At 48.9% G+C, this 17,264-nt stretch overlaps 1 long non-coding RNA gene across 1 annotated transcript in view; it reads left to right on the top strand.

The window, feature by feature from the left end:
• LOC134926355 (uncharacterized) overlaps positions 1-15,083 on the top strand; it is an 85,489-nt gene extending 70,406 nt beyond the window's left edge. Inside the window, exon 2 of the long non-coding RNA XR_010177539.1 lies at positions 14,510-15,083. This is a non-coding gene — a long non-coding RNA (uncharacterized LOC134926355). The remainder of the gene's footprint in view (positions 1-14,509) is intronic.
• Positions 15,084-17,264: the final 2,181 nt, after the last annotated feature.

The raw sequence follows: 17,264 nt of genomic DNA, 5'->3' as shown, positions 1-17,264 counted from the left end.
CTCCTCCAAGCCTCAGTTAGATTTTTGTGCCCGGCCGAGAAGGGTGCAATCTAGGTGGCTCTCCTAAAGAGCTGCTTAGAAAAGTTTAGCTTAGGTTTTTTATTTTACAGTGAGTCCTGCTGGCAACAGGATCACTGCAACGAGGGACTTAGGGGAGAAGAAGTGAACTCACCTGCGTGCAGGATGGATTGGCTTCTTGGCTACTGGACATTAGCTCCAGAGGGACGATCACAGGTACAGCCTGGATGGTCACCGGAGCCTCGCCGCCGGCCCCCTTGCAGATGCTGAAACGAGAAGAGGTCCAGAATCGGCGGCAGAAGACTCCTCAGTCTTCTTAAGGTAGCGCACAGCACTGCAGCTGTGCGCCATTTTCCTCTCAGCACACTTCACACGGCAGTCACTGAGGGTGCAGGGCGCTGGGAGGGGGGCGCCCTGGGAGGCAAATGAAAACCTTTTTTGGCTAAAAATACCTCACATATAGCCTCCGGGGGCTATATGGAGATATTTAACCCCTGCCAGAATCCGTTAAGAGCGGGAGACGAGGCCGCCGAAAAAGGGGCGGGGCCTATCTCCTCAGCACACAGCGCCATTTTCCCTCACAGAAAGGCTGGAGGGAGGGCTCCCAGGCTCTCCCCTGCACTGCACTGCAGAAACAGGGTTGAAACAGAGAGGGGGGGCACTAATTTGGCGTTAGAAATATATAAAAAAGATGCTATAAGGGAAAACACTTATATAAGGTTGTCCCTATATAATTATAGCGTTTTTGGTGTGTGCTGGAAAACTCTCCCTCTGTCTCTCCAAAGGGCTAGTAGGTCCTGTCCTCTATCAGAGCATTCCCTGTGTGTGTGCTGTGTGTCGGTACGTGTGTGTCGACATGTATGAGGACGATGTTGGTGAGGAGGCGGAGCAATTGCCTGTAATGGTGATGTCACTCTCTAGGGAGTCGACACCGGAATGGATGGCTTATTTAGGGAATTACGTGATAATGTCAACACGCGCCAAGGTCGGTTGACGACATGAGACGGCCGACAAACAATTAGTACCGGTCCAGACGTCTCAAAAACACCGTCAGGGGTTTTAAAACGCCCGTTTACTTTAGTCGGTCGACACAGACACAGACAGGGACACTGAATCCAGTGTCGACGGTGAATAAACAAACGTATTCCTTATTAGGGCCACACGTTAAGGGCAATGAAGGAGGTGTTACATATTTCTGATACTACAAGTACCACAAAAGAGGGTATTATGTGGGATGTGAAAAAACTACCGTAGTTTTTCCTGAATCAGATAAATTAAATGAAGTGTGTGATGATGCGTGGGTTCCCCCCGATAGAAAATATGGGCGGTATACCCTTTCCCGCCAGAAGTTAGGGCGCGTTGGGAAACACCCCTTAGGGTGGATAAGGCGCTCACACGCTTATCAGAACAAGTGGCGGTACCGTCTATAGATAGGGCCGTCCTCAAGGAGCCAGCTGACAGGAGGCTGGAAAAATATCATAAAAAGTATATACACACATACTGGTGTTATACTGCGACCAGCGATCGCCTCAGCCTGGATGTGCAGAGCTGGGGTGGCTTGGTCGGATTCCCTGACTAAAAATATTGATACCCTTGACAGGGACAGTATTTTATTGACTATAGAGCATTTAAAGGATGTATTTCTATATATGCGAGATGCACAGAGGGATATTTGCACTCTGGCATCAAGAGTAAGTGCGATGTCCATATCTGCCAGAAGATGTTTATGGACACGACAGTGGTCAGGTGATGCAGATTCCAAACGGCACAAAGGTGTATTGCCGTATAAAGGAAGAGGAGTTATTTGGGGTCGGTCCATCGGACCTGGTGGCCACGGCAACTGCTGGAAAATCCACCGTTTTTACCCTAAGTCACATCTCTGCAGAAAAAGACACCGTCTTTTCAGTTTCAGTCCTTTCGTCCCTATAAGAGTCATATCTGCCCAGGGATAGAGGAAAGGGAAGAAGACTGCAGCAGGCAGCCCATTCCCAGGAACAGAAGCGTTCCACCGCTTCTGACAAGCTCTCAGCATGACGCTGAGACCGTACAGGACCCCTGGATCCTACAAGTAGTATCCCAGGGGTACAGTTTGGAATGTCGAGACGTTTCCCCTGCGCAGGCTCCTGAAGTCTGCTTTACCAAGGTCTCCCTCCGACAAGGAGGCAGTATGGGAAAAAATTCACGAGCTGTATTCCCAGCAGGTGATAATTAAATTACCCCTCCTACAACAAGAAAAGGGGGTATTATTCCACACTATATTGTGGTACTGAAGCCAGAAGGCTAGGTGAGACCTATTCTAAATCTAAAAAAATTTGAACACTTACAAAGGTTCAAATCAAGATGGAGTCACTCAGAGCAGTGATAACGAACCGGGAAGAAGGGGACTATCTGGTGTCCCGAGACATCAGGGATGCTTACCTCCATGTCCCAAATTTGCCCTTATCACTAAGGGTACCTCAGGTTCGTGGTACAGAACTGTCACTATCAGTTTCAGACGCTGCCGTTTGGATTGTCTACGGCACCCCGGGTCTTTACCAAGGTAATGGCCGAAATGATGGTTCTTCTTCGAAGAAAAGGCGTCTTAATTATCCCTTACTTGGACGATCTCCTGATAAGGGCAAAGTCCAGGGAACAGTTGGAGGTCGGAGTAGCACTATCTCGGATACTGTTACAACAGCAGGGGTGGATTCTAAATATTCCAAAATCGCAGCTGATCCCGACAACAAGTCTCCTGTGCTTAGGGATGATTCTGGACACAGTCCAGAAAAAGGTGTTTCTCCCGGAAGAGAAAGCCAGGGAGTTATCCGAGCTAGTCAGGAACCTCCTAAAATCAGTGCATCATTGCACAAGGGCCATGGTAAAAAAATGGTGACTTCCTTCGAAGCAATTCCAGTCGGCAGATTTCATGCAAGAACTTTTCAGTGGGATCTGCTGGACAAATGGTCCGGATCGCATCTTCAGATGCATCAGCGGATAACCCTATATCCAAGGACAAGGGTGTCTCTCCTGTGGTGGTTACAGAGTGCTCATCTTCTAGAGGGCCGCAGATTCGGCATTCAGTTTTGGATGTTGGTGACCACGGAGGCCAGCCCGAGAGGCTGGGGAGCAGTCACACAAGGAAAAAATTTCCAGGGAGTGTGATCAAGTCTGGAGATTTTTCTCCACATAAATATAGCTAAGGGTAAATTTATAATGCTCTAAGCTTAGCAAGACCTCTGCTTCAAGGTCAGCCGGTATTGATCCAGTGGGATAAAACATCACGGCAGTCGCCCACGTAAATAGACAGGGCGGCACAAGAAGCAGGAGGGCAGTGGCAAAAACTGCAAGGACTTTTCGCTGGGCGGAAAATCATGTGATAGCACTGTCAGCAGTGTTTCATTCCGGGAATGGAAACTGGGAAGCAGACTTCCTCAGTAGGCACGACCTCCACCCGGCAGAGTGGGAACTTCATGGGGAAGTTTTCCACATAATTGTAAACCGTTGGGAATTACCAAAGGTGGACATGATGGCGTCCCGTCTGAACAAAAAACGGGACAGGTATTGCGCCAGGTTAAGAGACCCTCAGGCAATAGCTGTGGACGTTCTGGTAACACCGTGGGTGTACCAGTCGGTGTATGTGTTCCATCCTCTGCTTTTCATACCTAAGGTACTGAGAATTATAAGACGTAGAGGAGTAAGAACTATACTCATGGCTCCGGATTGGCCAAGAAGGACTTGGTACCCGGAACTTCAAGAGATGCTCACAGAGGACTTATGGCCTCTGCCGCTAAGAAGGGACTTGTTTCAGCAAGTACCATGTCTGTTCCAAGACTTACCGCAGCTGCGTTTGACGGCATGGCGGTGGAACGCCGGATCCTAAGGGAAAAGGCATTCAGGAAGAGGTCATTCCTACCCTGGTCAAAGCCAGAAAGGAGGTGACCGCACAACATTATCACCACATGTGGCGAAAATATGTTGCGTGGTGTGAGGCCAGGAAGGCCCCACGAAGAAATTTCAACTCGGTCGATTCCTGCATTTCTTGCAAACAGGAGTGTCTATGGGCCTCAAATTGGGGTCCATTAAGGTTCAAATTTCGGCCCTGTCGATTTTTCTTCCAGAAAGAATTGGCTTCAGTTCCTGAAGTCCAGAAGTTTGTCAAGGGAGTATTGCATATACAACCCCCTTTTGTGCCTCCAGTGGCACTGTGGGATCTCAACGTAGTTCTGGGATTCCTCAAAACACATTGGTTTAAAACCAGTCAAATCTGTGGATTTGAAGCATCTCACATGAAAAGTGAACATGCTCTTGGACCTGGCCTGGACCAGGCGAGTGTCAAATTGGTGGTTTTTTTCTCAAAAAAGCCCATATCTGTTTGTCCATTCGGACAGGGCAGAGCTGCGGACTCGTCCCCAGTTCTCTCCCTAAGGTGGTGTCAGTGTTTCACCTGAACCAGCTTATTGTGGTGTCTTGCGCCTACTAGGGACTTGGAGGACTCCAAGTTGCTAGATGTGGTCAGGGCCCTGAAAATATAGGTTCCAGGACGGCTGGAGTCAGGAAAACTGACTTGCTGTTATCCTGTATGCACCCAACAAACTGGGTGCTCTTGCTTTTAAGCAGACTTTTGCTAGTTGGATGTGTAATACAATTCAGCTTGCACATTCTGTGGCAGGCCTGCCACAGCCAAAATATGTAAATGCCCATTCCACAAGGAAGGTGGGCTCATCTTGGGCGGCTGCCCGAGGGGTCTCGGCATTACAACTTTGCCGAGCGGCTATTTAGTCAGGGGCAAACACGTTTGTAAAATCCTACAAATTTGATACCCTGGCTAAGGAGGACCTGGAGTTCTCTCATTCGGTGCTGCAGAGTCATCCGCACTCTCCCGCCCGTTTGGGAGCTTTGGTATAATCCCCATGGTCCTTTCAGGAACCCCAGCATCCACTAGGACGATAGAGAAAATAAGAATTTACTTACCGATAATTCTATTTCTCGGAGTCCGTAGTGGATGCTGGGCGCCCATCCCAAGTGCGGATTATCTGCATTACTTGTACATAGTTACAAAAATCGGGTTATTATTGTTGTGAGCCATCTTTTCAGAGGCTCCGCTGTTATCATACTGTTAACTGGGTTCAGATCACAGGTTGTACAGTGTGATTGGTGTGGCTGGTATGAGTCTTACCCGGGATTCATAAATCCTTCCTTATTGTGTACGCTCGTCCGGGCACAGTACCTAACTGAGGCTTGGAGGAGGGTCATAGGGGGAGGAGCCAGTGCACACCACCTGATCCTAAAGCTTTACTTTTTGTGCCCTGTCTCCTGCGGAGCCGCTATTCCCCATGGTCCTTTCAGGAACCCCAGCATCCACTACGGACTCCGAGAAATAGAATTATCGGTAAGTAAATTCTTATTTTTACCCCAGGTAGCCTCTCAACATAAGAAGATGCCGTATTATCAGGCGCAGTCCTTTTGGCCCCATAAGGGCAAGCGGGCAAAAGGCTCCTCATTTCTGCCCCGTGGCAGAGGGAGAGGGAAAAGGCTGCAGCAAACAGCCAGTTCCCAGGAACAGAAGCCCTCTCCCGCCTCTGCCAAGTCCTCAGCATGACGCTGGGGCTTTACAAGCGGACTCAGGCACGGTGGGGGCCCGTCTCAAGAATTTCAACGCGCAGTGGGCTCACTCACAAGTGGACCCCTGGATCCTTCAGGTGGTATCTCAGGGGTACAAATTAGAATTCGAGACGTCTCCCCCTCGCCGTTTCCTAAAGTCTGCTTTACCGACGTCTCCCTCCGACAGGGAGGCGGTATTGGAAGCCATTCACAAGCTGTATTCCCAGCAGGTGATAATCAAGGTACCCCTCCTGCAACAGGGAAAGGGGTATTATTCCACGCTGTTTGTGGTACCGAAGCCGGACGGCTCGGTGAGACCTATTTTAAATCTAAAATCCTTGAACACTTACATACAGAGGTTCAAATTCAAGATGGAGTCACTCAGATCGGTGATTGCGAACTTGGAAGAAGGGGATTATATGGTGTCTCCGGACATCAAGGATGCTTACCTCCATGTCCCAATTTACCCTTCTCACCAAGGGTACCTCAGGTTTGTGGTACAGAACTGTCACTATCAGTTTCAGACGCTGCCGTTTGGATTGTCCACGGCACCCCGGGTCTTTACCAAAGTAATGGCCGAAATGATGATACTCCTTCGAAGGAAGGGATTTTTAGTTATCCCTTACTTGGACGATCTCCTGATAAGGGCAAGATCCAGGGAACAGTTGGAAGTCGGGGTAGCACTATCTCAGGTAGTGTTGCGGCAGCACGGTTGGATTCTCAATATTCCAAAATCGCAGCTGATCCCGACGACACGTCTTCTATTCCTAGGGATGATCCTGGACACAGTCCAGAAAAAGGTGTTTCTCCCGGAGGAGAAAGCCAGGGAGTTATCCGAGCTAGTCAGAAACCTCCTAAAACCAGGCCAAGTCTCAGTGCATCAATGCACAAGGGTCCTGGGAAAAATGGTGGCTTCCTACGAAGCAATCCCATTCGGCAGATTCCACGCAAGAACTTTTAAGTAGGACCTGCTGGACAAATGGTCCGGATCGCATCTTCAGATGCATCAGCGGATAACCCTGTCACCAAAGACAAGGGTGTCTCTCCTGTGGTGGTTACAGAGTGCTCATCTTCTAGAGGGCCGCAGATTCGGCATTCAGGACTGGGTCCTGGTGACCACGGATGCCAGCCTGCGAGGCTGGGGAGCAGTCACACAGGGAAGAAATTTCCAGGGCTTGTGGTCAAGCCTGGAGACATCACTTCACATAAATATCCTGGAGCTAAGGGCCATTTACAATGCTCTAAGCCTAGCAAGACCTCTGCTTCAAGGTCAGCCGGTGCTGATCCAGTCAGACAACATCACGGCAGTCGCCCACGTAAACAGACAGGGCGGCACAAGAAGCAGGAGGGCAATGGCAGAAGCTGCAAGGATTCTTCGCTGGGCGGAAAATCATGTGATAGCACTGTCAGCAGTGTTCATTCCGGGAGTGGACAACTGGGAAGCAGACTTCCTCAGCAGGCACGACCTCCACCCGGGAGAGTGGGGACTTCACCCAGAAGTCTTCCACATGATTGTGAACCGTTGGGAAAAACCAAAGGTGGACATGATGGCGTCCCGCCTCAACAAAAAACTAGACAGGTATTGCGCCAGGTCAAGGGACCCTCAGGCAATAGCTGTGGACGCTCTGGTAACACCGTGGGTGTACCAGTCAGTGTATGTGTTCCCTCCTCTGCCTCTCATACCCAAGGTACTGAGAATTATAAGACGGAGAGGAGTAAGAACTATACTCGTGGCTCCGGATTGGCCAAGAAGGACTTGGTACCCGGAACTTCAAGAGATGCTCACAGAGGACCCGTGGCCTCTACCTCTAAGAAGGGACCTGCTCCAGCAAGGACCCTGTCTGTTCCAAGACTTACCGCGGCTTCGTTGGACGGCATGGCGGTTGAACGCTGGATCCTGAAGGAAAAAGCAATTCCGGATGAAGTCATCCCTACCCTGATCAAAGCCAGGAAGGATGTAACCGCAAAGCATTATCACCGTATTTGGCGTAAATATGTTGCGTGGTGCGAGGCCAGGAAGGCCCCTACAGAGGAATTTCAACTGGGTCGTTTCCTGCATTTCCTGCAAACAGGAGTGTCTATGGGCCTAAAATTGGGGTCCATTAAGGTTCAAATTTCGGCCCTGTCTATTTTCTTCCAGAAAGAACTGGCTTCGGTTCCTGAAGTTCAGACGTTTGTCAAGGGGGTACTGCATATACAGCCTCCTTTTGTGCCTCCAGTGGCACCTTGGGATCTCAATGTAGTTTTGGGGTTCCTAAAATCACATTGGTTTGAACCACTCACCACTGTGGACTTAAAATATCTCACATGGAAAGTGGTAATGCTGTTGGCCCTGGCTTCGGCCAGGCGTGTGTCAGAATTGGCGGCTTTATCCTATAAAAGCCCTTACCTGATTTTTCATACGGACAGGGCAGAATTGAGGACTCGTCCTCAATTTCTCCCTAAGGTGGTTTCAGCGTTTCACCTGAACCAGCCTATTGTGGTACCTGCGGCTACTAGGGACTTGGAGGACTCCAAGTTGCTGGACGTAGTCAGGGCCCTGAAAATATATGTTTCAAGGACGGCTGGAGTCAGAAAATCTGACTCGCTGTTTATCCTGTATGCACCCAACAAGCTGGGTGCTCCTGCTTCTAAGCAGACTATTGCTCGTTGGATTTGTAGTACAATTCAGCTTGCACATTCTGTGGCAGGCCTGCCACAGCCAAAATCTGTAAAAGCCCATTCCACAAGGAAGGTGGGCTCATCTTGGGCGGCTGCCCGAGGGGTCTCGGCTTTACAACTTTGCCGAGCAGCTACTTGGTCAGGGGCAAACACGTTTGCTAAATTCTACAAATTTGATACCCTGGCTGAGGAGGACCTGGAGTTCTCTCATTCGGTGCTGCAGAGTCATCCGCACTCTCCCGCCCGTTTGGGAGCTTTGGTATAATCCCCATGGTCCTTACGGAGTTCCCAGCATCCACTAGGACGTCAGAGAAAATAAGAATTTACTTACCGATAATTCTATTTCTCGTAGTCCGTAGTGGATGCTGGGCGCCCATCCCAAGTGCGGATTGTCTGCAATACTTGTACATAGTTATTGTTACAAAAATCGGGTTATTGTGGTTGTGAGCCATCTTTCCAGAGGCTCCTCTGTTATCATGCTGTTAACTGGGTTCAGATCACAGGTTGTACGGTGTGATTGGTGTGGCTGGTATGAGTCTTACCCGGGATTCATGAATCCTTCCTTATTGTGTACGCTCGTCCGGGCACAGTATCCTAACTGAGGCTTGGAGGAGGGTCATAGGGGGAGGAGCCAGTGCACACCAGGTAGTCCTAAAGCTTTACTTTTGTGCCCAGTCTCCTGCGGAGCCGCTATTCCCCATGGTCCTTACGGAGTTCCCAGCATCCACTACGGACTACGAGAAATAGAATTATCGGTAAGTAAATTCTTATTATTGGTGTGATATATGGGCGCTGGGGTGTGAGCTGGCATACTCCCTCTGTGTTTCTCTCTCCGGGCTTCCCTGTGGGTCTGTCCCCTGGTTTGGGCAGTGTGTGGGTGTGTCGGTACTACGTGACGGCATGTCTGAGGCTGAGTGTTTCTCCCCGGAGGAGGTTACTGGGGGCGCAGAAAATGGGCTGGAAATGGCTTTGTCGGCACAGCTGACGCCTGATTTGGTTACTATGTTACGTGCACTTAATGCAAATGTGGCCTCATTGTCCAAGAGGTTGGATAAATCTGAGTCTCAGACACAAGTATGGAGAAAATCCATGGAGGATGCTTTAACTCAGGTGCAGACCCCTTCAGGGTCACAAAAGCGTTCGTTTACCCAGATGGTAGATACGGATACCGACACGGATTCTGATTCCGATGTCGATTTCAATCAGGCTACTTTACACCCAAGGCTAGTTAAAAGTATTCAGTACATGATTGTGGCTATTAAAGATGTTTTACGTATCTCTGACGAACCTGCGGTGCAGGAAACAAGGATTTGTTTATTTAAAGGGAAATTACCTGAGGTGAAGTTTCCCCCCTCTCATGAAATTAATGCTCTAACAAGGATTTGTTTATTTAAAGGGAAATTACCTGAGGTGAAGTTTCCCCCCTCTCATGAAATTAATGCTCTTTGTGAAAAGGCTTGGGAGTCACCAGACAAGAGATGGCAGATTCCCAAGAGAATTTTCATGGCGTATCCTTTCCCCTCTGATGACAGGGAAAAATGGGAGTCTGCTCCGAATGTCGACAAGGCTCTATCCCGTTTGTCTAAGAAGGTGGCGCTTCCGTCCCCTGACATGGCAGCTCTCAAGGATCCGGCGTTTCGCAAGCTGGAAACGTCTTTGAAGGCCATTTTCGTTAATACGGGTACATTGCTCAGACCTGCTGTGGCGTCGGTGTGGGTGAGTAGTGCTATTGCTAAATGGGCTGATAATTTAGCTTCTGATATGGATACCCTTGATAAAGATAATATTATTTTGACTCTTGGTTATATCAAGGATGCTGCAGATTACCTGAAGGATGCGGCGAGGGATGTTGGTCTCTTGGGATCAAGAGCCAATGCCATGGCGGTCTCGGCCAGGAGGGCGCTGTGGATCCATCAATGGAATGCTGATGCCGACTCCTAAGAAAAATATGGAAGCACTCCCCTTCAAAGGTAGTGTCTTGTTTGGTGACGGCCTGGCTGACCTGGTGTCTACCGCGACTGCGGGTAAGTCATCTTTTCTTCCTTATGTTCCCACACAACAGAAAAAGGCACCACATCAGCAGATGCAGTCCTTTCGACCCAATAAATACAAGCGAGGAAAAGGCTCGTCCTTCCTCGCTTCAAAGGGTAGAGGAAGGGGAAGGAAGTCGCCTGCAGTATCTGGCGCCCAGGACCAAAAGTCCTCCCCCGCCTCTACCAAACCCACCGCATGACGCTGGGGCTCCGCTGCGGGAGTCCGGGCCGGTGGGGGGCCGTCTTCGGATCTTCAGTCAGGTCTGGGTTCAATCAGGCCTGGATCCTTGGGTCCTAGACATAGTGTCTAAGGGATACAAGCTGGAATTTCAGGAGATGCCCCCTCACCGCTTTTTAATTTCGGCCTTGCCAGTGTCTCCTCCGGAAAGAGAGGTGGTAAGGGTGGTAAATGCTGCGATACAAAAGTTGGGTCAACAGAGGGTCATTGTTCCCGTTCCCCCGTCCCAACGGGGGGAGGGGTTCTATTCAAGCCCCTTTGTCGTACCGAAGCCGGACGGTTCGGTCAGACCGATTCTGAACCTAAAAACCCTCAATCCATACTTGAAGGTTTTCAAGTTCAAGATGGAATCTCTTCGAGCTGTGATCTCCAGCCTAGAAGGGGGGGATTTTATGGCGTCAGTCGACTTAAAGGATGCCTACTTACACGTCCCGATATATCCTCCGCATCAGGCCTTCCTGAGATTTGCGGTGCAGGATTGTCATTACCAATTTCAGACGTTGCCGTTTGGGCTTTCCACGGCCCCGAGGTCATGGCAGAAATGATGGTTCTCCTTCGCAAGCAAGGGGTTACAATTATCCCGTACTTGGACGATCTCCTGATAAAGGCGAGTTCCAAGGAACGGTTGTTAAGAAATGTGGATCTGTCTCTGTCAGTTCTGCGACAACACGGTTGGGTTCTAAATTTGTCAAAGTCTCAGTTGATCCCGGCCACTCGGCTGCCCTTTCTGGGCATGATTCTAGACACGAAGTTACAGAGAGTGTTTCTTCCGGAAGACAAAGCTCTGGAAATACAGACAATGGTCAGGGAGCTTCTGAGACAGACAAGTGTGTCGATTCATCAATGTACTCGGGTTCTGGGGAAGATGGTTGCGGCTTGCGAAGCCATTCCGTTTGGCAGGTTTCATGCCCGGGTGTTTCAGTGGGATCTGCTGAACAAATGGTCCGGGTCTCACCTGCACATGCACCAGAAAATAAGTCAATCTTCCAGGGCCAGGATTTCTCTCCTGTGGTTGCTCCAAAGCTCTCACCTAGAGGGACGCCGATTCGGAATCCAGGACTGGGTCCTGCTGACAACAGATGCAAGTCTCCGAGGCTGGGGCGCAGTCACCCAAGGAAGAAATTTCCAGGGAAAATGGTCAAACCAGGAATCTTGTCTCCACATAAATGTTCTCAAGTTAAGAGCCATTTACAACGGCCTACTACAAGCAAAGAGCCTTCTTCAGGGTCGTCCTGTCCTTATCCAGTCGGACAACATAACAGCGGTGGCGTACGTAAACCGCCAAGGCGAAACAAGGAGCAGGGCGGCTATGGCAGAGGCCACAAGAATCCTTCGCTAGGCGGAACTGCACGTGAGCGCTCTGTCAGCAGTCTTCCTCCCGGGCATGGACAACTGGGAAGCAGACTTCCTCAGCAGACACGATCTCCATCCGGGAGAGTGGGCTCTTCACCAAGAGGTATTTGCAGAAGTGACGGGGCGTTGGGGAATTCCTCTGATAGACATGATGGCGTCTCACCTCAACAAGAAGCTTCCAAGGTATTGTTCCAGGTCAAGAGACACCCAAGCCAGTGCAGTGGACGCCCTGGTAACTCCGTGGGTGTTTCAGTCGGTATATGTGTTCCCTCCGCTTCCTCTCATTCCAAAGGTTCTGGGGATCATACGACTAACAAGGGTTCAGGCGATTCTAGTCGTTCCAGATTGGCCACGCAGGGCCTGGTATCCGGATCTTCGGGAATTGCTTGTGGAAGATCCTTGGCCGCTTCCTCTAAGAGAGGACTTGTTACTGCAGGGGCCCTGCATGTTTCTGGACTTACCGCGGCTGCATTTGACGGCGTGGAAGTTGAGCGCCAAATCTTAGCTCGAAAAGGTTTTCCTGGGGAGGTCATCCCCACTCTCCTTAAGACTAGGAAGGAGGTTACGGCGAAACATTATCACCGTATTTGGAGAAAGTATGTTTCGTGGTGTGAAACCAAAACTGCTCCTGCGGAGGAATTTCACTTGGGTCGGTTCCTCCATTTTTTACAGGCAGGCGTCGATGCAGGCCTGAAATTGGGTTCCATCAAAGTGCAGATTTCGGCTTTATCTATTTTCTTTCAAAAGGAATTGGCCGTCCTTCCAGAGGTTCAGACTTTTGTGAAGGGAGTGCTGCATATCCATCCTCCATTTGTGGCGCCGTGGGATCTTGAAGTAGTCTTGCAGTTTCTTATGTCTCACTGGTTTGGCGTAAGGTTGAGTTAAAGTTTCTCACTTGAAAGGTGGTCATGCTTTTGGCTCTGGCGTCTGCCAGGCGAGTGTCAGAGTTGGCGGCCTTATCTCACAAAAGTCCATATTTGATCTTCCATTCGGATAGAGCTGAATTGAGGACTCGTCAACAATTTCTGCCGAAGGTGGTTTCTTCGTTTCACATTAACCAACCTATTGTGGTGCCTGTGGCTACAGAGGCTGTGGCGGTTCCAAAGTCTCTTGATGTTGTAAGAGCTTTAAATATTTACTTCGCCAGAACGGCTCTTACCAGGAAAACAGAGGCTTTGTTTGTCCTGTATGCTTCCAACAAAATTGGAAATCCTGCTTCTAAGCAAACTATTGCACGCTGGATTTGTAATACGATTCAGCAAGCTCATACTTCGGCTGGGCTACCGTTGCCGAAGTCAGTAAAGGCCCATTCTACCAGAAAAGTGGGCTCGTCTTGGGCGGCTGCCCGAGGGGTCTCGGCACTTCAGCTTTGCCGAGCAGCTACGTGGTCGGGTTTCAAACACCTTTGCTAAGTTTTACAAGTTTGATACCCTGGCTGATGAGGATCTCATGTTTGCTCAATCTGTGCTGCAGAGTCGTCCGCACTCTCCCGCCCGTTCTGGAGCTTTGGTATAGACCGCATGGTCCTTTTGGAGTCCCCAGCATCTAGGACGTAAGTGAAAATAGGATTTTAGTACCTACCGGTAAATCCTTTTCTCCTAGTCCGTAGAGGATGCTGGGCGCCCATCCCAGTGCGGACTGTTACTTGCAGTATATTATTACTGGTTAAATTTGTTTACACGCGGGTTGTGTATTAGTTATATTCAGCTTGTTGCTGTTGTTAATTCATACTGTTATCTGGTTTCCTGATACTCCGGTTATACGGTATGTTTGTTGTGTGGGCTGGTAGGTTTCTCGCCCTTAGTTTAAACAAAAATCCTTTCCTCGAAATGTCCGTCTCTCCTGGGCACAGTTCCTATAACTGAGGTCTGGAAGAGGGGCATAGAGGGAGGAGCCAGTTCACACCCAGTCAAAGTCTTTTTAGTGTGCCCAAGCTCCTGCGGATCCCGTCTATACCCCATGGTCCTTTTGGAGTCCCCAGCATCTTCTACAGACTAGGAGAAAAGGATTTACCGGTAGGTACTAAAATCCTATTATTTTATTGTTCATTATATATTCAGTGTTGTGTTTGTATTAGTCTAAAGCTTGAATGACAAGTTTAACTAGCGGTTCGCTAAACCTAGCAACCGGTATTTACTTTAGTATTGAAGAGTTGGCATAGTTCCGGGAAGTGTGTAGAAAAGCTAACCCGTTTGTAGGAACGCGACGCAGACTTAGAGACAACAGCTATCATCCAGTTCCTGCACTAATTGTGTGTTTTAATTTGAATTAATTTTGTAATATTTTATACTGATTTTATGTACCCATGCTGTACTCGCTGAGAGTATCGAATTAACGCCATTGCCACAGATAACAAATCGAAACCTCATTTGAAACTTTTGTATTATTACCCTGAAGTTGACTTCATTTACTCATCCCTATCATCTGAGCAGAACCACAACCACCCTGCTCCCATACTACTTCCGGGTGTCACAGAATCAGATACATTTGTTCTTTTTGGCCATGTATTGCCATTGGCTTTCAGTTTCTGTGTTTTTATTTTTTTCTTAGTTATTAACTGTAAAACATATTAGGGATTAGTCATGTTCCTGTGTATATCTCACGTTTCATGTAACATCTTTCATAGGCAGCTGAGGCCTACTTGGTCCGTCTATTCCAAGATGCCACCCTGTGCACTATCCACGCCAAGAGGGTCACTCTACAAGTCGCTGATATTCAGCTTGCACAGCGGATTAGAGGGATCCAAGACGGGCTGTGATAAACTGAAACACTTTTTTATGACCTTGAAGATTTACAGGTTCCCCACGTTTTACAGTTGTTATTAAACAAGTTGATCTGCTTAGTTGCTTTTAATACCCAGATTTTACAGTGTGGGAGGAGGTAATTTGTTGTGTACTCATGTTACAGCATGTGATGTTTCTGACCTACGTGGTTCTTTGTCACTCTGACATTAACAATCTCCATGATTCTTTTATGCTTTATATGCAAATAGTTGTATTTGTATAGTTGACAATATGCAAATAGTATGCAAATAATTGTATTTGTATAGTTGACCACATGCAAATCGTATGCAAATAGTTGTATTTGTATAGTTGACAATATGCAAATAGTATGCAAATAGTTGTGTTTGTATAGTTGACCATATGCAAATAGTTGTATTTGTATAGTTGACAATAAAACTGATTTAGTCTTTCAAAAAAGTGTGTAGCAGTAATGGACATATTGTGCATCAATCTTGTCCTTTTATGAAACACCTCCCTCAAGACTGGGACACTTTAAGTGTTTGTTATGTCCTAAGACTATAATTGGCCACCGACCCCCAACTCCCTTTCTATAATACTGTAATTTGGCTGCTGTTTTGTCATACAGACTGGAATACACTTTTATCAATGGCTTTTTGGGAAGCAGTTGGGTAGAATAATGGCAAAGTACTTTGTTTTCTGGCTATCCAGCGTCACAGAGGAGCCATTGCCAATTTGCATATGGATAAACGTATGGGTGGTTGGGTAAGAAAATGCAGATGCACACTAAGCACTGCTAATCAGAAGAATTATAATAAACTCTGCAATCTAACGCAGAGTAAAATAAAGGTGCTTAGCATAATTTCTCCTTCATCCACTAGGGGCCACTGGAGCGTAGTTACAATGGGGAAATAGTAGGCACTAATTGGGAGCTGGCACTTTAAAATTCTAACACTGTGGCTAGCTCCTCCCCTACTATCTCCCCTCCAAGCCAGTCTTAGTTAGTGCCCGAGGTGAGCTGGTTCACTTGGGTTTTAGCTGAAGAATTTTTTCTTTTTTCTTTATTATTTTTATTTTTCTTACTTACACTCACAGACTGGCAGCTTTGCCACTGCCAGTCTGCACCGCGGGAGCTGCCGGCGGGGTCCCATCGCAGCTGCGTGCGGCTCGGGATGGGCCCCGGCTGAGGGAGACACTGAGCTGGCCGGACACCGCTGCGTGCGGCGCGTGTCGGGGCCGCTCCACCAGCAAAAGATTCCGGCAGCATGGCAGCGGTAAGTCTCAAAAGTGGCCGGACACCGCTGCGTGCGGTGCGTGTCGGGGCCGTTCTGTCGCGCAGAGTATGAGTAAACACCGCTGAGTGCGGCGCGTGTCGGGACCACTCCATCTGGACAGCGGTGAGTATAGTCTCCCCACTCCACACTGACGTAGGTTTTTACATTGCCTTTCATTTAATTGTGCACATTATGTGGTGGTTGGACGGCTCCCCTATAATCCCTAGCCAGAGTTTGTCTGGAGAGTATCGTAGGCGCAATTACTGTTTTGAAATTGGCGCCGAAGGGGGGGGGGCGGAGCTAACTCCCGCTCTGTACGGCGGGCTCAGCGCTCTCCGCTCCCCGGCCGCTGCAGCATGCCAAGACACCGCTTCACAGTCCTACCGCTCCCCGGCCGCTGCAAGTTCCCTTCCCTCTGCCTGGCTGTTCGGTGCAGAATATTTTCCATCTTACATTTAAAAGGTATGAGGTGGGGGAGGAGCTTATTCCCGCTTTACTTAGCGGGCTCCCCGGCGGCGGCTCGCAGCGTTCATTGTCTCTATGCACAGTTACTGTCTCAGTGGGGTTTTAGTTTTTTCTGTGCATTGTGATGCTGAAATATTTGTAATATCTCACTTTGGCTGCCATTCCTCCCTGCAGGGGAGTCCTCTGCCCGGCAGTTCATAGAGGCTGTAGATCAGGGAGTCTGCTCTATAACAGGAGCTGTGGCTCAGCTCATTAATGATTAAAATCTAGTGTGCATAGACAGTATTTATTTACCCTATTAGGTTCAAATAGACAATATTTATCTACCCTATTAGGTTCACATAGACCAGGGGTGGGGAACCTCAGGCCCACGGGCCGTATAAGGCCCGCAGAGCCACTTGATCCGGCCCGAACAGGGTCACCTAACTGTGGAGATGCCGGGCGCCCGCTGAGATTTTGTTACTAGCGGGTGCCTGGCTTCTTCCCCTCAGCAGCAGCCGGATGCAGGAGCTCACTCCTGAGCTCCGGCTCTGGCAGTGTGCGACTGTGCGGTGCTATGGGAGAGATGTCATGACTTCTCTCCCATAGTTCTGAGGAGCGGGCGGCCAAGCGGAGGGCAACGGTCTGGAAGCAGGAGCAGGGCTGGTGAGTATTGTGGGGGTTTTTTCTTTTACTGTATGTATGTGTGTAAGCGGCGCTACTAGAGGGCATATTTAATGGGGCATAACAACTGACTGGGGGCATATCTAATGGGGCATAAAAACTGACTGGGGGCATATCTAATGGGGCATAACAAGTGACTGGGGACATATGTACTGGGGCATAACAATTGACTGGGAGTATATCTACTGGGGGCATAACTACTGATTGGGGGTAAACTACTGACTTGGGGCATATATAC

The sequence above is a fragment of the Pseudophryne corroboree genome, chromosome 1 (assembly GCF_028390025.1).
Source record: "Pseudophryne corroboree isolate aPseCor3 chromosome 1, aPseCor3.hap2, whole genome shotgun sequence".
Classification (NCBI taxonomy): domain Eukaryota; kingdom Metazoa; phylum Chordata; class Amphibia; order Anura; family Myobatrachidae; genus Pseudophryne; species Pseudophryne corroboree.
This window is presented reverse-complemented; position numbering and strand designations above follow the sequence as displayed.